Genomic DNA, 21,823 nt, shown 5'->3' with positions numbered 1-21,823 from the left:
AGGCTAACTATAAATCTACTCAAAAGAAAAAAATATATTTTTTTCCTAAGAACTCTAATATTAAGCATGGGCTTTAATTGAGTTGCTTAAATAGAATGTTCCATTCACACTTAAGAGCTTAGTCAAGTTCAATTACACATGTCTCTGGTATCACAGTCAGGCTGTATGTATAACCAATGATCAGTTGGTTGCTTCTTGCAATGAAAGAAGTGAACATTTTCAAACCTTTAAAGCAACATCTCAAAAATATGTCCCAGACAATGCTAGTCTTATGAAATAAAAGTTCCCATGCTAAATGTTAATTTGTAAATATGTAAATTTTATAAATATAACACATTATCTCCTTAATGGAAATTTACAACATTTTTGCATATCAAAGTCTCCCTGCATTTGAGAGTAAATAAACCTGCTTAACATTTTAGAGCTTTTCACCAGTTTGAATTGTTACCTTAAAGTCTCTGGAAACAGGCCCAGTACTTGCAGTCTGTAAAGCCAAAGTGGTCAATCAAATAATCATCCCCTCTCTCTATATCTATCTCCCCCCTCCAAATATATATATATATGATATATATAGGGTATCAAAAATGAATACACACTTTGGATGATTATAAAGTCAGTGTTTATTAACATACAGTTCATTTTCAAAATTTAAAAGTCTACATAAATGGATATCTACACTAATAAAAGAGAAACATGGTAATTGGCGTACGATCGCTACCCTTCTGATTGGCTAATCAGCGTATCCTTATGCAAATTAACTGTCAGCCAAGATGGCGGCCGGCAGCCATGCACTGAAGTGAGCAGGGAGGCTTCCTTGCTCCAGTGACTGCAGACTGCAACGTTCCCCGCCTGACTTGCAGGCCTCTGAGCTGGCAGTTTGAAACATTCTAACAAATATAGCCGGCTGGGATCTCAGAGCTGAAGTTATACATTGTTTCGATTATAGAACGGCAAACAAACCAGCAGTGGAAGCCTCAGAGCTAGAGCCAGAGCTAAAGCTGGCCCAGAAGAAAAAAAAAAAGAAAAAAAGGAGTGGTTGGGAGCTTCCCGCCAGCCTGAAAGCAGTCAAAACCGCCAGCCTGAAAGCAGCCCTCAGCCCCTCACCCAGACTGGCCAGGCACCCCAGTGGGGACCCCCACCCTGAAGGGTGTGTGACCAGATGCAAACAGCCATCATCTCCTCATCCAGGCTGGCCAGGCACCCCAGTGGGGACCCCCACCCTGATCCAGGACACCCTTCAGGGAAAACCAGCCGGCCCCCAGGCCTCTATCCTGTATAGTAAAAGGGTAATATGCCTCCCAGCACCGGGATCAGCGGAGCAGTGAGGCCTCCTGGCACCAGATCAGCATGACAGGGGGCAGCGCCCAAACCCCCTGATAGCCCTGCGGCTCTGTGTGTGACAGGGGGTGGAGCCCCAATCTCCTGATCGGCCCTGCTCTGTGTGTGACAGGGTGCGGCGCCCAAACCCCCCGCCCCCCCTCCACGGGCCCTGCTCTGTGTGTGACAGGGTAGAGCCATAACCTCCCCATCGGCCCTGCCCTGAGTGTGACAGTGGTGGCGCCCAAACCCCCTGATCCGCCCTGCTCTGTGTGTGACAGGGGGCGGTGCCCCAACTCCCCTATTGGCCCTACTCTGTGCGTGACAGGGAGGAGCTCCCCAACCCCCTGATGGGCCCTGCTCTGTGCGTGACAGGGGGGAGTTCCCCAACCCCCTGATGGGCCCTGCTCTGTGCGTGACGGGGGGGGGGGGGGGCGAGGGGGGGGCAGTGCCCCAACCTCCTGATTGGCCCTGCTCTGTGAGTGACAGGGGGCAGCGCCCCAACCTCCTGATTGGCCCTGCTCTGTGCGTGACAGGGGGTGGCACCACAACCTCCCCATCGACCCTGCCTTAAGTGTGACAGGGGGCGGTGCCCCAACCCCCCAATCAGCCCTACCCTGAGTGTGACTGAGGGTGGCATCACAACCTCCCAATCCGCCCTGCTCTGTGCATGACGGGGCGGCGCCCCAACTCCCCAATCAGCCCTGCTCTGAGCCCGACCAGGGGCTGCACTTAGGGATTGGGCCTGCCCTCTGCCACCCAAGAGCAGGCCTAAGCCAGCAGGTCGTTATCTCCCGAGGGGTGTCAGACTGCGAGAGGGCACAGGCCGGGCTGAGGGACCCCCCTTCCCCCCCGAGTGCACAAATTTTTGTGCACCGGGCCTCTAGTATATATATTTTTTTTGTCAATGCTTATTTTCAAATTGATGACTGATCTGGTCCAGACATTGCAGATAACTCGAAGCAATGGAATCCTAAACATCAAGAATTATTTTGTTAAGTATTTATACACCCTCAATTCATCAACTGTTGCTGGTTTTGTATTGTAAACTTAATCTTTTATGTATCCCCATAAAAAAGTCTAGTGGGTAAATTTTCTTTGTTCAAAGCTTAGCCTGGCTTCGCCCATTATTTCAAATCAGTTAAACCTGAAAAGGAGAGAAAATTAAATGATTTATCAGCTGTTAAAGTGTGTATACATTTTTAGGACACCTAGTATCCCCTAAAATGTATATAGGCTTTGAATAATTATAAAGTTAGTGTTTGTGCTTCAACTTGCATTTTCAAACTTCCAGTAGCATTTTAGGATAAATTTTCTTTGTTCAAAGCTTAGACTGGCTGAAAAGAAAGAAACATCAATTGAGATATTAGCTATTAAAGTGTGTTTACATATTTTTGGGACACCCTATATAAATATATATGTATATATAATTTTTTATGATATTCTGTTTCATACTTCCTTGATGCCTATCTATTCTTCATTCTGAAAGAACATTTAGCATACTTAAATTAAAATGTATATATTTACAATGCTAATAAAAATGTAAAAAATCAATGTTTAACTTTTCCTCACTTCTAATATATTACTTGAGAATTTTTGTTGCCATCATAATTAAAAGGCAAATACTACCTGTTATTCTGTTATTCATTCCTCCAACTATGGAACAAAAATACATGAATGACAACTTGGAAAATTGGGATCTTGGAGAAAAGGACTCCTGAGCTTGGGAGAGGATGTGGGGAGCATGGGTGTGTGTGTGTGTGTGTGTGTGTGTTCAATATCTACTTATATAAAAACCACAGGTGATGTTCATCACGACCACAACCGCCACGACCAAGCGGAAGGAAGTTAGTCCTTCAGGGGTTGTCTTGGCAATGGCTGCACCCTCCCCTGACCTGTTTCCCGGAGCTGTTTCCTGTAAGGGTGGGGTTTGAGGCAGGAACCCGCCCTGGGAGCTTAGAGGCATATCTTTCTAAAGTGTGCTGCACCAGCACGGCCAGGGGTGAACCTGAGTGGGGGTGACTGAAAGGCTTAGAAAAGACAGGCAAGAGAATGAAAGCCGGGTCTCAGTGGCATGCTGCTTCTCTGAGAGACAGCGACCACGTCCACAGCCATGCCTTTATTTTATAGCAGATGCTACGACGCAAAACAAGGGCATGACCAAGATGTTTACAACATTCTCCTGGGTTTCAATCCTACTCAACTACATGCACCTGAACTCTATTAAGCCTACATCACTCAGGCATGTGGGGCCACATGTTCGGACCATAGGTTCAAGCTTGCAACTACAGCTGTTGGCTATAATTGTGCTGGGAGGGCCCTGCCCTCCAAGCTGGGACTTGCACGTGACAATGAGAAGACTGTGCCCTCTCATCAGTCCAAGGCTTGAACCTGTCCAAAACACTGTAGTGGCTCCCCACAATAAAGTTTTAATTCTGTTTCTTTGTTACTGATGTTGTGGCCCCACCCCATAATAAAGAAACAATTTGTGGAGGATGAGGCTCAGGAATCAGGATTTTAAAAAGGTTCCCAGGTGATTCTAATGTGCAGCCAAGGTTGAGAACCACTGCTATAGATAATATTAAAAATATATCTAAATGTGCAATTCTTTGTCCAAAAAATGAGCATGTTCAAAAATTAAATGAAGAAAATTTGGATATACTTGATGGAGATTTTCACACATATTTGAGTCATGATTCCATTGATTCCACAGATGATGCTGAAAAGAAAAAATTTCCCATTGAATTTCTTAATAGTGTTACTCCTTCGGGAATGCCGTGTCATAAATTAAAATTGAAAGTGGGTGCAATCATCATGCTATTGAGAAATCTCAATAGTAAATGGGGTCTTTGTAATGGTACCAGATTTTTTATCAAAAGATTACGACCTAACATTATCGAAACTGAAGTATTAACAGGATCTGCAGAGGGAGAGGTTGTTCTGATTCCAAGAATTGATTTGTCCCCATCTGACACTGGCCACCCATTTACATTAATCCAAAGACAGTTTCTGGTGATGCTAGCATTTGTGATGACTATTAATAAATCACAAGGACAAACTCTAGACAAAGTAGGCATATTTCTACCTGAACACGTTTTTGCACATGGTCAATTATATATTGCTTTCTCTTGAGTTTGAAGAGCATGTGATGTTACAGTTAAAGTTCTAAGTACTTCATCACAAGGGAAATTAGTCAAGCACTCTGAAAGTGTTTTTACTTTTAATGTGGTGTACAGGGAGATATTAGAATAAGTTTAATCACTTTATCAGTCATTGTTTTCATCACAGTTGTTTTTATATCATGTTTTCGTTGTTTTCATATCATGTTTTTGTTGTTTTCATATCATGTTTTTGTTGTTTTCATATCTTGTTTTTGTCGTTTTTATATCACGCCTCTGTTGTTGTTATATCCTTTTGTTACTGTTTATTTATTAATAAATTTATATATTATTTTCATATACATTTTACTAATTTCCTTTCATCTCTCACACTTCTATTATAGAGAAAGGGAAAATAGCAATATTAAAATATCTCTGGTAATCAATTCCCTTTTAAAAAATATATTTTATTGATTTTTTACAGAGAGGAAGGGAGAGGGAGAGAGAGTTAGAAACATCAATGAGAGAGAAACAACGATCAGCTGCCTCCTGCCCACTCCCCACTGGGGATGTGCCCGCAACCAAGGTACACTTCCTTGACCGGAATCGAACTTGGGACCCTTGAGTCTGCAGGCCGATGCTCTATCCACTGAGCCAGACTGGTTAGGGCAATTAATTCCCTTTTAATATGCATGAATTTCGTGCACCGGGCTACTAGTATAGAGATAATAAACCATTGAGTCTATAGCCAGCAATAAGTTATCTTCAAGGTCACCCTCACCATTTGAGTGTATTTATCCTGGCTGTGTGAAGTGAGGAAGTCTCATCATTTATAACCATATGCAAATCTTTTTTTGATGTCAGACAATATCTTCTTATGCTCCAGCACTTTGTTGGAATGTATGCAGATACCCTTCTTAATGGCCCAGGACATCGGTGAGCTTTCCTACCCATTTCTACCTTCTCTCCTTCAAAAGAAAAGCAACGAAAAGAAGGCATCTTTACAGAGAGTTAGATGTGGTGTGGAGTAGGAAGCTCCAGCACTATAAATTGGGTAAGGCTGGAAAGTGGTGACATCCGCTAGTGTTGCCAGGAATGGTGAGATGAGAATGTTGCAGAACCTCTATCTGAGTTTAGGGAATAAAACACCTGTGTTCATTTAGTACTATCTGCAGCGAATTCAGAAAGGGGAGTTTTGGCATATATGTTTAAAACTGCAAATGCTGCTCTGGCTGCAGATAGTTTCTGAAATAACATTTCTGGGGCTTTTAAGGCCCATTTAGAATCTAGAGATTATATATTAGTTATCTTAAGGAGTAAACAAAAAATAAACCTTTAGTGAGAGAGGTCATTGAATGGTGCACTTCTACTTTTTATTAAAGGGACTAGAAGCCTGATGCACAAAATTCATGCAAGAGTAGGCCTTCCATCCCCCGACTTCCCTCTGGCACCCAGGACCCGGGCTTCCCTCGCAGCCTTGGCTTAGTCCAGAAGGTCATCCGGAAGGATGTCTGGTCTAATTAGCACATTATGCTTTTATTATTATAGATAGTTGTATTTGAGATCATTGTATAGGAAGCAAGAGAGCAGGTATTTCTCTTATTTTATGCCTGAGGAAGGGGGGTCTTGGAGTGCTTCAACATTCACCAAAATTATACACTGAGGACTAGGAGAGAATCAATCTTGCAAACTCACATCAAATTTACTAGACCAGCATAGAGTATAAAACTTTTTAAAAATTTCCTTCTGCTTTTGAGAGTAATGAAATGCTTAAGTCTTATTTTTATAACTATTGTATTAAACATTTAAATTCAAGTATCTTTTCCAGCAGTGAAAATATCTCCAACTTAATATATTTTTTTTGCCTTCGTGATATTTCAATGCCAAGCCTAGAAAGAAATTGGGCTTTGTTTCTAAGAAATAATATTTTCCTTAGTATTTCCATCATTTTATATGTTTATAATAAAATACCAAAACTTTGAATAACTTTTGCCAATTTAATTTTTAAGAAAAAATTTTTTAAAGACATGGTTTATCACAGGAACATTGGTGCCTTCATAGTGAAAGAGAATAAAACTTTAATATTTTCCAATACATGTTTAAAAAGTCTGTTTTCTAATTTGAATTGTGGGTTAGGCCTCTTAAAAATAAAATGTGACAATGTTTTAAACAAAAATAGTTGCTTGCAGATAATAAATTTGTGAAAATTGAAAAACAGCTTTGATAATCCACCAATAATGAGGTATTGTATTAAACCTATAAAAATAAGGTGATATATTAAACATAAACATTTACAATATAATTAAAGACATCCAATCATCTTTTCTAAATAATCTTGTTATCTTGGAATTAGGACCTACCTGTTTAGGGGAGACAACCCCTGATGATTATACATATAAAATTTTAATTTTATGATGTCTCATTATATAATTATGACATAACTGACATTAAAGGAGAATTCAGCACTTTTAAACCTACAGCTTGTTACCTGTCTCAGTAAGAATCTATTGACACAGAAATATAGATAGTATCAAAACTAATAACCACAATTGCCATAATAATGAATATGAGAATCTGATTTTGGGAAGGGGGAAGAGGGATGAGGTGGTAAACAGGATGTTTTATTTATTTATTTTAAAATAAAATTTCACTAAAGTAAAATATATTGTTGGAGATAAAAGGCCTAAATTGATCTAATATCCATCCTAAAAAAAAAAAAAAATCCACCCTACATGTAAAAATACTGAAAAAGTCTCCTAGTTAATAATACACTTATTTCAGAAATAGTACTTAAAAATGCACATACTTGGAGGTGATAGAAAATTATTTTTTTCTAAATAAAACAGAATAAAGAAAAGAATATGTGAAGAATGAGTAGTGAAGCAGAAATAATAATGAGTAAACATTTAGAAACCTGTAAGTCATGAGTACCAATAACAATCAATAACACATACCCTCCTTCAGCAACATCACCTCAAAAGACAACCATTAAATATTTTCTTTTTGTATTGAAAGGGGAGGATGCTCTTGAAATAAAATTGTATACCTTGCCAATATCTGCACTAAATACATAAACTTAAAGGTACTATGGGAATATAAGAAAAATGCAGGAAAACAAGATCAAAATATTTTAACCTGTTTTTATTGATTTTAGAGAGAGGGGAAAGGAGAGGGAGAGACAGAAACATCACTGAGAAACATCTATCAGCTGCCTCCTGCACTCCTCCTTCTGGGGATTGAGTCTACAACTCAGACATGTGCCCTGACTAGGAATTAAATTGGTGACCTCCTGGTTCATGGGTTGATGCTCAACCAGGTAACCACCCTGGCCAGGCCAAGATCAATTTTGTTTAATATATTTTATTGATTTTTTACAGAGAGGAAGGGAGAGAGATAGAGAACTAGAAACATCAATGAGAGAGAAACATCGATCAGCTGCCTCCTGCACACCTCCTACTGGGGATGTGCCCGCAACCAAGGTACATGCCCTTGACCAGAATTGAACCTGGGACCTTTCAGTCCACAGGCCGGCGCTCTATCCACTGAGCCAAACTGGCCAGGGCGAGATCAAAATATTTTAAGGACAAATATCAAAAGATATAACCATGTAGCAAAATAAACTGTATCACAAACAAGTACAGTAACATGAAGAATGTAAGCAAAGAAAGGAAAAAGTGAAACAGATTTTACCAAGAAATGGAACAAAAGGATAAAATCATGTCAAAAATTGCAGTTCCAAAGGATGAATAAATTTAAATAAAATTTAATAAGGAGCATTGAAGAAAAACAAAACAAAACAAAAATACAACTGGGGGAATACAAAGAACATGAATAAAGAAGTAAGAATAATCAAAAAATTATTAGTTGAAATAGAAGCCAGGCAAATAAAATATATTAAATGTATAATTGGAGTCCTTAAAGAAAGGTTGAAAAGAAAACAGGAAAGAAGTAACATATAAAATTATAATGCATATATTATAAAAAATTAAATATGTAAATCTATTGATCAAAAGCACCTTCTTAGATTTTACCATATATAAAATTAACCCAATATTTAAAAAAAATAATTTAGAGACTCAAGACAAAATACTCAAATAATTTATAAGTACAAGTAGTCTGTACTATCTAATAAAGACATCATCAAGAACTCTGTCTTTCCATCTAGACAATATATTTTGAAAACAATATACAGAGTTTTCTGGGAAGATGGTAGATTAGGAAGCATCAAGAACTCTGTCTTTCCATCTAGACAAAAATTGGACTACCAGAATCTATATCATGTAACTCTTTTGGAACTCTGAAGACTATTAAAGGCTTAAAATTCCATGGGAAGCCTTGGATAGTAAACAACTTAATTTTGGTTAATTTTAGCTCTGAGCTAGGCAGTGACTACCTTCCAGCCCCATGGCAGGCATCTGTGCATGTGTTACTATGGTGGCTTGCACTTAGCTTGTGGGAACAGAGTGGCTAAATCAGACCTTGTTTTACATATATCAAAAAATTGTAATCAGATTACTATTACTACTTCTAATCTCAACGATGAAGGCAAAGAGAGAGATGGCCATTATTTTTTAACCTAAAAAACTCAAGTTTAAACCCCAGACTGGTCCTCAACAAAGGGGCACCCAACAAAATTAAAACAAAACAAAAATAATAGAAAATGGCAAAGCCTGTGGAAAGGAAAGAATCTGATATCTAGAGTTACCACATTATTAGATTCCAGTGTACAGATTTTAACAAAACATAAGGCATTAAAATAAATAAATAAAGGGAAAATAGAGCCCAAGCAAAGAAAAACAATAAATCAGTAGAAACTGTCCCAAAGTAAGTCCTGATGGTGGGTCTACTGAACAAAGACTTTATAACTGGTTTGAAAAACGCTCAAAAACTAAATAAAAATGTAGATAAAATCAAGGAAAAGATACATATACAAGAATAGGAATATCAATTAATAAATAAATAACTTAAATCAACTAAAATAAATTATGGACCTGAAAGTATAATAACTAATAAAAAATTTACTAGACAAATTCAAAGGCAGAGTTTAGCAGGTAGAAAAAAGAACCAGAAGATTAAAAAATAGGACAATGGAAATGATCACCTCTAAGGAAAGAAAGAATAAATGATTGAAGAAAAGTGAGCAGAACCTAAGAGACCTGTGTGATATATGATCAACATAGAAATTGTAAACATCTTAGAAAGAGAAGAGAAAAAATAGCAAAAATTATTTAAAGAAATTATGGCTGCAAACTTTCCAAATGTGATGCAATACATGAATATAAACATCCAAGGAGTTCAATGAACTTCAAGAAAGATGAAATCAAAGAGAACCACACTGAGACACATAATCCGATTTTCAAAAAAACAAAAGCGAAGAGGTAATCTTGAAAGAAGCAAGTATAAAGTGACTCATCACATTCAAGGAATCATCAATAATATTATCAGAAGATTTTTAATCAAAAGCTTTTGAGGCCATAAGGCAGTAACCAATATATTCCAAAATAGTAAAAGAAAAAAAAATCAAACAAAAATCTTACATCTGGAAAATTTCTCTATTAAAAGTGAAGAAATTAAAACATTTCTAGATAAACAAAAGCCAATAAAATTTGTTACCATTAGACCTGACCTGCAAGAAATGCTAAAGCAAGTTTTGTAAGTTGAAATGAAATTATATTAGACAGTTATTCAAAGCTTTTTGAGAAAACAAAAATCTTAGTAAAGGCAAATACAAGGGCAATGAAGAAAATTAGTATTATTGTAATCATGGTCTGTTACTTCACTTTTTCATTTCTTACATGATTTGAACCTGGTACATTTAGAGGAGACAAATGCATTTAAAATAATTATGTTTATATTTTGGGGCACACAGTGCATAGAGATGCAATGTTGTGAAATCACAACTGAAAGGGATGGTGACTAAACTGTAAAGAAATACAGTTGTTGAATGTTCTTGATATTAAGCTGGTATAAATTTGAATTAGGCTTTTATAACTTTAGGGTGTTCAATATAATCTTGATAGTAACCATAAAAAATAGCTAAAGAATATACACAAAAACAAATTTAAATGTTTCACTTCAAGAAATCAAATAAACACAAAAGAGAGTAACGCACAAAATAAGGGACAAAGAGCAATAAGACATGTGGACAAATAATAGAAAAATGACAGAAGTGTCTTCTTAACAGTAATTATCTACACTAATAAAAGAGAAAGATGCAAATTGACATACCTTTGTGACGCCCACCAGCCAACCAGGAGTGAGTATGCAAATTAACCCAACAAAGATGGCAGGCTAATTTGCATATGCAGGCGCTGAGCAGCCAGGGGTGGGGCGGGACGCCCCAGCCACTCTGGGTCTCTGGGCAGCATGGGAAGGTGGAAAGGTGGCTCCCAGGCCTGAGTGAAGGTGTTGCTGGAAGCCATGGAAAGGAAGACCCATTCTTGCAGGAATCTTCATGCACTAGGCCTCTAGTTTCAATATAAATGGATTAAACTCTCTAATCAAGGGGTCTAATATATGGTAACAGAAAATGATTTGACTTTGGGTGGAGGACACACAGTGCAATAATATACAGATCTTGCAACATAGAAATCCACACCTGAAACTTAAATGATCATATTAACCAACATCATCCAAATAAATTTAATAAAAAGGCAGAAATTTGCATAATGAATAAAAATGCCTGATCCAATCATATGCTGTCTACAATGAACTCAATTAAGAACCAAAGATACAAATAGATTAAAAGTGATCAGATAGAAAAAGATATTTCATATAAATAGTAATCAAAAGAAAGTATGGGTGGCTATAGTAATATCAAAGAAAATATACTTTAAATAAAAATGTTACAGGAGATAAAGACATCATATATTAATGATAGATTGAATATAGCAAGAAAATATCAGCCCCACCAGTGTGGCTCAATAGTTGAGCATCTACTTATGAACCAGGAGGTCACAGTTCAATTACAGGTCAGGGAATATGCCCGGGTTTCAGGCTCAATCCTCAATAGGGGCTATGCAAGAGGCAGCCAATCAATAATTCTCTCTTATCCTTAATGTTCCTTTCTCTCCTTCTCCCTTCCTCTCTGATATCCTATATGATATCACAATTATAAACTTTCACATACCTAATAACAGACCATCAAAACATTTGGAAAAGTGAACCAAATCAAAGAGATAAATAGATCTACAATAATAATTGGAGAATTCAATATTCCATTCTCAATAATAGATAGGACAATTGAACAAGAGATAATTAAGGAAACAAGAAACACAATGCGATATACCACTGAGCTATAACAGACATTTAGCAATAACAGACACATATTTTTCTCAAGTGCACGTTATCCATAATAGACTATATATTAGACAACAAATTGTCTTAATGGATTTAAAAGAATATACATCATACAAAATATCTTCTCTTACCACAATGGAATAAAGTTCGAAGTTAATGACAGTTGTAAAATTGAAGAAGTCACAAATTTGTAAACAACACACTTTATAAAACCCCAACTGGTTAAAGAAGAAATCACAATGGAAATTAAAAAATAATTAGAAATAATGAAAATAAAACCAAAACCTACTCTACTGAAATTTTTGGACACAGAGAAACCAGTTATAAATTCTTGCATTAAAAAAACAGAAATGTTCTCAAACCAAAAACCTTTCTCTACAACTTAAGGAACTAGAAAAAGAAAAACAAATCCAAAGCTAGTAGGAGGAAAACTAGAAAAAAGAATTAGAGCAGAGATAAGTAAAATAGAGAATTAAAAAAACAATAGAGAAGATCTATATATATATAAAAGACTAAGTGACTGACCGTCCATTCATCCAATCATCCAACTGACTGACCTGCTAGTACATATGACGTACACCGGCAATTTAAAAATAAACGTTGACTCACACATGCATGATACATATAAAGCTCTCACTGGTGCCAGTCACACACAATGCCAGAATGTATCTGAAGACCAACTATTGGCACAATGTACCTCTGAAGCCGAAAGAAACTGGCAATGTCCATAGAATGTATATACATTTTACTAATTTTCTTTCATCTCTGACACTTCTATTATAGAGAAAGGGTGAATAGTGATATTAAAATACCTTGTATTTTAATTTTCTAATAGTATATTATATATACTACCAGAGGCCCGGTGCACAAAAATTTGTGCACTCGCAGGGGGCGGGGTGTCCCCCCCAGCCCGGCCTGTGCCCTCTTGCAGTCTGGGACCCCTCCGGAGATAACGACCTGCTGGCTTAGGCCTGCTTCCGGGTGGCAGAGGGCAGGCCCAATCCCTAGGTGCAGCCCCTGGTCAGGCTCAGAGCAGGGCCAATTGGGGAGTTGGGGTGCCGCCCGGTCATGCACAGAGCAGGGCGGATCAGGAGGTTGCGATGCCACCCTCAGTCACGCTCAGGGTAGGGCCTATTGGGGGGTTGGGGCACCGCCCCTTGTCACACTCAAGGCAAGGTCGATGGGGAGGTTGCGGCGCCACCCCCTGTCATGCACAGAGCAGGGCCCATCAGGGGTGTTGGGGCTCCATACCCTGTCACGCACAGAGCAGGGCCGATCAGGGGGTTGAGGAGCTCCACGCTGTCAATCACAGAGTAGGGCCCATAGGGGAGTTGGGGCACCGCCCCCTGTCACACATAGAGCAGGGCGGATCAGGAGGTTTGGGTGCTGCAAACTGTCACACTCAGGGCAGGGCCAATGGGGAGGTTATGGCTCTACCCTGTCACACACAGAGCAAGGCCCGTGGAGGGGGGTTGGGGCGCCACCCTCTATCACCCACAGAGGAGAGCCGATCAGGGGGTTGGGGTGCCGCCACTGTCACACTCGGGGCAGGGCTGATGGAGAGGTTATGGCTCTACCCTGTCACACACAGAGCAGGGCCCGTGGGGGGGGGGGGTTGGGGTGCCGCACCCTGTCACACACAGAGCTGCAGGGCAATCAGGGGATTGGGGAGCTCCCCCCTATCAGGCACAGAGCAGGGGAGATAAGGAGGTTGTGGCCCCGCCCCCTGTCACACACAGAGCCGCAGGGTGATCAGGGGATTGGGGTGCTCCCCCCTGTCACACACAGAGCCACAGGGCGATCAGGGGGTTTGGGCGCTGCCCCCTGTCACGCTGATCCCGGTGCTGGGAGGCACATTACCCTTTTACTATATAGGATAGAGGCCTGGTGCATGGGTAGGGGCCGGCTGGTTTGCCCTGAAGGGTGTCCTGGATCAGGGTGGGGGTCCCCACTGGGGTGCCTGGCCAGTCTGGGTGAGGGGCTGAGGGCTGTTTTCCAGAAGCGAGTGACTGAAGCTTCCAACCGCTCCTTGTTTTTTTTTTTGTTTTTTTATTCTGGGCCAGCTTTAGCTCTGAGGCCTCGCCTCTGAAAACATCGATACAATGTTGCTAAAGCCTGGCTGAATGAAAGCCGGTTTCTGGAGTTTTGTTTAGCTTCTTATTTGCAACATAGTACATAGTTGCTTAGAGTTGCAGTTGAGAGGCCAGCAAGTGAGGCGGGGAACGTTGGAGTCTGCAGTCACTGATGCAAGCAAACCTCCCTGCTCGCTTCAGTGCCTGGCTGCTGGGCGCTATCTTGGCTGACAGTTAATTTGCATATACTCACTGATTAGCCAATGAAAAGGGTAGCGGTTGTACGCTAATTACCATGTTTCTCTTTTATTAGTGTAGATTTTGATATGTATTTTTTGCAGTAACATAATTACTGTACAAATCTTTTTTCTAATTAATGTCCATTCAATGTGCACAAATCCATGCACCAGGCACTAGTCAATAAATAAAAGTTTTTCTTTGAAAAGATTAGGACAATTGACAAATCTTTAGCTAATTGAACTAAAAAAAATAGAAGACTCAAATTACTAAAACTAGAAAATAATGAGAACATTTATAATATATATATATACACATATATATATCCTATCTAATAATAGACAAACATGGTAATTGACCATACCTTCGCTATGCCTCCCATTGGCTAATCAGCACGATATGCAAATTAACCCAACCAAGATGGCGGCCAGCAGCCATGCAGCTGAAGCGAGCAGGAGGCTTGCTTGCTCCAGTGATTGAGGAAGCCAAGGTTTCCCGCCTGCTGTGGCCCGGCTCTGAGCTCCAAAAGCAACAAACTTTCAATTATAGAAGCTAAACAAACCCAGATACCTGCTTTTAGCAGGCCATGGCCACAGAGCTGGAGTGAGCAGGAGCCTCTCAGCCCCCAGCTCCAGTGACGGCAATGAAGTTTCAATTATAGAAGGTAAATAAATCCCAGAATAAAAAAAAAAAAAAAAAAAGAGAGGCTGGGAGCTTCAGTCACCGGCCAGCCTGAAAACAGTCCTAAGCCCCTCACCCAGACTGGCCAGGCACCCCAGTGGGGACCCCCACCCTGAAGGGGGTGTGACCAGCTGCAAACAGCCATCAGCCCCTCACCCAGTCTGGCCAGGCACCCAAGCGGGACCCCCACCCTGATCGTTACACCCTTCAGGGCAAACCAGCTGGCCCCCACCCGTGCACCAGGCCTCTATCCTATATAGTAAAAGGGTAATATGCAAACTGACCCTAACAGCAGAAAGACTGGGAATGACTGGTCACTATGACACACACTGACCACCAGGGGGCAGATGCTCAATGCAGGAGCTACCCTCTGGTGGTCAGTGTGCTCCCACATGGGGGAGCTCTGCTCAGCCACAAGCCAGGCTGATGGCTGCCAGTACAGTGGTGGTGGTGGGAGCCTCTCCTGCCTCCTCAGCAGCGCTAAGGGTGTCCGACTGCAGCTTAGGTCTGCTCCCCGCTGGCAAGTGGACATCCCCTGAGGGCTGCTGGGCTGCCAGAGGGATGTCTAATTGCCAGCTTAGGCCCAATCCCCTGGGGAGAAGGCCTAAGCCAGCAGGTGGTCATCCCCCGAGGGGTCCCAGACTGCGAGAGGGCACAGGCCGGGCTGAGGGACCCCACCCCCTGTGTGCACAAATTTTTGTGCACCAGGCCTCTAGTATATATATATAAAGAACTATCAGAAAGTAGTATGAATAATTGTACACCAGCACATGGAATAACCTAAATGAAATGGATACATTTTTAAAAACACAAAACTTACCAAGACTGAATCATGAATAAATATAAAATCTAAATTGACTATAGCTAGTAAGGATTTTAATTGGTTAATCAAACCCCCTGTGGGAGCTCAGGTCCTCCTCTGCTAGGGGCTGTACCCCGTGGATGTGGGGTATTAGATGAAGAAGACATGGGAAGTCATCATCTATCTATATATATAAAAGCCCAGTGACCAGAATGGCAGAATGACCTGAATGACCAGAATGACTGGTGGCTATGATGCACAGTACAGCAGTCAACCAGCCTGATCCAGGCACCGATCACACCCCCTCAGCTGGCCAAGCCCCCGATTGATCCCCAACACCCCAATCAGGGGCAGTCCTGGCTGGCCAACCACCCATGGCCCCTACCCCATACTGGCCAAGCCCGATGGGTCCCCAGTGGGACAGGCTGGCAGGATCCCACCTGTGCACGAATTTGTGCACCAGGCCTCTAGTTAGGCTTATAAGAGACTTTATTGCAGACCAAGTAGCCATTTCTAATGAGGAGCCATCAGACAAAACAGTTCTTCAAAGTAGCCTTACAAAGTAGCCGTAGAAAGCAGCCATAATACAGTAGCAAACACAGGAGCCATTATATAAAGCAGTCCAGCAAAGCAGCTGCACACCGGCTGGTCAGTAACACACACACACACACACACACACACACATATATATATATATATATACATATATATATATATATATAGAGAGAGAGAGAGAGAGAGAGAGGGAGACGAACTCAGACAAAAGAGGCTTCTTGACAAATAGTGACATCAATATTTGGGTTATAGAAAAGTATGCCTGCTTATTGCATACAGTACAATCGTTGTGTCCTTGTTTTTGCACCTGCATAAGGCAACTTGGCCTTGAACATCCAGAGTACTCTGGACAGGCCCCCACACTCCAATTGGCCTTCAATACCCGGCATATTCTGATTAATATTCTCAAACCCTCCCTGGCAAAGTAAATCTGTAGACATGATTGTTTCACTGATGAATTATACCAGACATTTTAAGAAATAATATCAATACTTCTCAAACTTTACCCAAAAAATCAAAGAGGAGGAAACGCTTTCTAACTCATCTTTTGAGGTCAGCATTATCTTGAAATCAAAGACACTACAAAAAAACTATAGAACCATATCCTTCATGAACACTGACGCAAAAATATTTATTAAAGTATGAGTATAAGCAATTTGAGTTCAGCAACATATTGAAAAATATACACCATGACCAAGTGTAATTTATTGCCAAAATGCAAAGATGGTTCCCTATATAAAAATTGAATTATGTAATAGACCTCATTAACAGAGTGAAGAAAAAATCCACATAATTATCTCAATAGATGCAGAAAAAGCATTTGACAAAATTCAATAACCTTGGATGATACAAACACAAAATATACGAGGAATGGAAGGAATCTATGTCAATGTAATAAATGCCATATATGTAAAATGCCACAGTAAACATTATACTCAATGGTGAAATACTGAAAGCTTTTCTTTCAATATCATCAATCAGGCAAGAATGCCTTTGGTTTTGTTTGTTTGTTTATTTGTTTGTTTGTTTGTTTTTCCACTCTACTCAACATAATACCAGAAGTTCTAGCCAGTACAGTTAGGGAAGAAAATGAAATAAAGTGCATGCAAACTGTAAAGAAGAGGCAAAATTATTTCTGTTGCACATGCTATAACCCCATATGAAGAAAACCTAAATAGTTCACAAAAATTGTTCAAACTAATAATGAATTCAGCAAAACAACAACACCATAAAGCAAACAGGCAAATGTCAGTTGAATTTTTACACACAGATAATGAATAATCTAAAAATAAAATTAAGAAAACAATTGTATTTACTGTAATATGAAAAATAATAAAATACTTAGAAATTAATTTAACCAAAGATATAAAAGAGTCTTTTACTGAAAACTACAAAACACTGCTAAAGGAACTTAAAGAAGATATAAAGAAATGGAAATACAGAAAGGAGGGTGGGAAGAGATTAATCAAAGAATTTATAAGCATATGTGCGTAGCCTATGGACAAAGGCAATAAACAGGTGAAGGTTGGGGGTGGGTTGGGAGATAGGTGGAAGGGACAAAAGGGGAGAAATGGGGGACATCTGTAATACTCTCAACAATAAAATAATTTTTTTAAAAAAGAAATACATCCCATGTTCATGAAATGGAAGATTTAATATTGTTAAAATATCAATACCACCCAGAGCAATCTATAGATTTTTTCCAATTTTCATTAAAATCTCAATGAAATTTTCAAAGAAACAGGAAAACTGTTCTTAAATTTCATTTGCATCTCATGGGTATCTCAAACAGTTGAAACAATCTTGGGGGGAAAAAAAGCAAAACTGGAGGACTCACACTTTCTCATTTAAAAACTTCTTTCTGATTTAAAAACAGCCTCAGAAATCAAAGTACTGTGGTACTTTGATTTATAGACCAATGGAATAGAAAAAATAGAATAGAGAACCCAAAAACAAACCCTCACATATGTGGCCAAATGATTTGTGACAAGTGCTCTAAAACTCTAATAAGGAAAGTACTGGGAAACAGTGCTGGGAAAACTGGGTATCCACAAGTAACAGAACAAAGTTGTGCCCTTACCTAACACAAATATTAACTCAAAATCAATCAAAGACTAAAATATAAAACCTAACATTATAAAACTCATGGGAAAAAAGGCCACACAATATAAAACTCTTAGAAAAAAAAGGCAAACGCTTTACAAAATTGGATTTAGCAATGATTTCTTTGAATATTAACCAAAGTTATAGGGATCAAAGGAACTAATGAAACAATGAATTTTAGCCCTGGCTGGTGAGGCTCAGTTGGTTGAGTGTTGTCCCATGCACCAAAATGTAGCCAGTTTGATTCCTGCGCAGGTTGCTGGGCTAGATCCCCAATAGAAGGTGTAGAGAAAGCATCCAATAGTTGTTGTTGTTGTTGTTTTTCTCTCTCTCTCTCTCCCTCTCCCTTTCTCTCTCTAAAATCAATAAAAAATATTTTAAAATGAACTTCATTAAAATAAAAAGCTTTATACATCAAAAATACTGTTAACAGAGTAAAAAGCAGTTCAAGACTAAGAGGAAACATTTGCAAATCATATATCTCATTAGGGATTAATATCCAGAATATATAGTAAACTCTGAAAACTCAACACTAAAAGTAAACAAACAAAACGGGCAAAGAACTTCAGTAGACATTTCAAAAAAGAAGACATACAAATGGCCAAAAAGGTCATGAAAAGATTCTCAACATCAGTAATCATTAGGGGATGCAAATCCAAACTACAATGAGATACGACCTCATACCCATTAGGATAAATAATATAAATTTTCAAAACAAAACAAAACACGCACACAAAATAAAATATTAGAAAACAAATATTGGTAAGGATGTGAGAAATTTGAATCTTTGTCACTGTCAGTGGGAATGTAAAATAGTGCAGACACTGTAAAAAACAGTATGGGTGAATTTTTAAGGCTACAATGCTAAGTGAAAGAAGCCAGTCACAGAAAGATAAACATTGTATGTTTCTGCTTATATTAACACTCAAAATCATGGACACAGAAAGTTGAATGGTGATTGCCAGGGGCTGGAGGCAAGGGGGAAATGGGAGTTATTATTAGGTATGCAGATTCAGTTTTACAAGAAGAAAAGAGTTCTAAAAATGGATGGGAGTAATAGTTGCACAATATTATGAATGTATTTAATACCACTGAACTGTACTCTTAAAAATGGTTGATGGTAAATTTTGTTATGTGTATATGATCACAATGAAAAATATTTGAGAAAGTAGACATACAAAGCTAGGCAACAATGGAAAAGCATTTTCAAAAAATCAAAGTAAAAATGTAAATGAAGAATTTTTATATCCAGGCAAAACCAAATAAACAAAAAGTCTTAAAGGAACAGTTTCAACATATAGTAAATACAAGAAGACTCTACTCCAAAAAATCTTCAGCTAAATTATCTAGATCATAGCTTCATCTAACTAAGAGATAACTGGGAAAATTTTGGCAAACTTACTTCTAGATTACTCTGATGTTTGACCTACAATGATACAGAAATGCATATGAACACAGTTACTTATTGTACCATGGATAAAAGCTGTAATACATTAGTGAGCATGTACATTTCCAATAAATTGATGTTTGGTTCAATAAAATCTAGTAATACACAAAATTGATTTCTATGCTAGCTATTATTAAAAAAGAAGGAAGAGAGGGGAGGGGAGGGAAAGAAGAATTTGATTTATATGAACAAATAAGAAATTATTCTAGGATTTATTGTACAGTAAGAATAAAACTAAGTAAGCATATATATCAGTCTATGTTTGGTATAAAAAAGGGGAAATAAAATAAGCAAATTTGTTATCTGGAGGAGTGAGTGAGAATAGGATGAAAGTGTTAAGAATTGGGACTACACACCCCTATGAGTATACAGTGGGGCCTTGACTTACGAGTTTAATTCGTTCCATGACGGAGCTCGTAACTCAAATTACTCGTATGTCAAATCTTAAAGTGAACAAGTGAGACACGTGATGCTGGGCTGATGTTGTGGCGTTCACTGTGACGTTCGCTGCGCCAACTAGCGGTGGGGTAGCTGAAGCTGGCTCATAACCCGAATTTTAGCTCTCAACTCAAAGCAAAAAATCGGCCGAGAGACTGCTTGTATCTCAAAAAACCCGTTAGTCGGGACACTCGTAAGTCAAGGCCCCACTGTACTTTTTTCTGTAGTATTGACTCTTGGAGCCGTTTTAATTTTTCTATGACTGCAGTGATATAAATTAATGATAGAATAAGAAAATATGGAGAAGAGACAAATATTACTTACTGAAGAAATCCAAAGAAGTGTAGTAAGAATGAGGCAAATAGAAAATCATTATTAGCATAAGAGTTGCTGCAAGGAAGAGCCAGTAATGAAGGCGAAAGCTAGTGAGTGAATCTTTGAAGAGAAATAAGATATTCAAGTAGCTTGAAATACCTCCACCACTGTATTTATTTTTTTTAATTACTTACTTACCACATATAATTTATTAAAATTAATCATGTTTATTAATTACACTAGTGTTTTAATATGTCCAGAGATTGTTAGATATGCCTTCCTCCATGAGAGGGAGTTTAATTGCCCTCAGCTTGAGTGTGGGCTGAACCTAGAAACTTACTTCTAACTAATGCAGTATAAAAAGGAAAAAGGAGAAACTCTACAGAGGAAACCACCTGCAGACATCACCTTAATCTTAATCAAGTGGTCTAACATCACCAGTGATTTTTCATATTGATGTCATGTGCCCTTTATGATATGATGAGAAGGGCACTTATATCTCTAGCATTCTTAGCCAAAACTTGTAACACCATTATGCCTACTCATAAGAGAATATCAGACAAATCCAATCCAGGACCATTCAACGATATACATGACCTGTCATTTTCAAAAGCACCATGAATATTGAAAAGCAGGAAAGATTTAGGAACAGTTACTAATTGAAGGAGGCTGAGAAGATGCCAACTAAATGTGATGAGTTACCTTGGATTGGTTCTGGAAAAGTAAAAGGACATTAGTTTGACACCTAGTGAAACCTGAATAAAGTCAGAAGTTTGGTTAATAGTATTGCATCAATGTTAAATTTTAGTTTTTATAAATGTGTTCTGGCTGTATAAGATGTTAACATTAGGAAAAGTTGAGTGAAGGTTACATAGGAGCTCTTGTACTGTCTTTACAATGGTTCTATAAATCTAAAATTATTTTAAACTGAAAGTTTTATAAAAATAAGCAAAGTTTTAAACTGATACTTTACCAAAGGAAATATACCTCTGACATATACCTGGAGCCAGTTTTATACTTTACATTTTCAGAAAACTAAAATGAAATAAACAAAAATGGGGGAAGTCCTAATGTGAGACACAAGCATAAGCAAATGAACACCTTTTAAGTGAATAGCATAATCACACTGAAGAGGAGAAATAAAAACTAATCTAAATAGCTTTTGAACATAGTATTTTCCTTATACTAGTATACCCTAGAATGAAAGAACAGTAAATATGTTTTGAACTCTGGTTAGTTATATTTGTTTTTGTGCTGGAATAGATTAGCAATTATGAAACTACTTTCAGTATATTCTAAGATTGAGCAAGTAAACATATTGAGAACTAGAGACCCGATGCATGAAATTCATGCAAAGGTAGGCCTTCCTTTCCCCAGCTGCCTGCACCAGCTTCCCTCCAGAACCCAGGACCCAGGGCTTCCCTCACAGCCCCAGCTTCAACTGGAAGGTCATCCATAA

Source organism: Myotis yumanensis, unplaced genomic scaffold, assembly GCF_028538775.1.
Source record: "Myotis yumanensis isolate MYYU_CA2020_CCGP unplaced genomic scaffold, mMyoYum1.0.hap1 SCAF_2, whole genome shotgun sequence".
NCBI classification, from domain to species: domain Eukaryota; kingdom Metazoa; phylum Chordata; class Mammalia; order Chiroptera; family Vespertilionidae; genus Myotis; species Myotis yumanensis.
Note: the sequence above shows the minus strand (reverse complement) of the source record.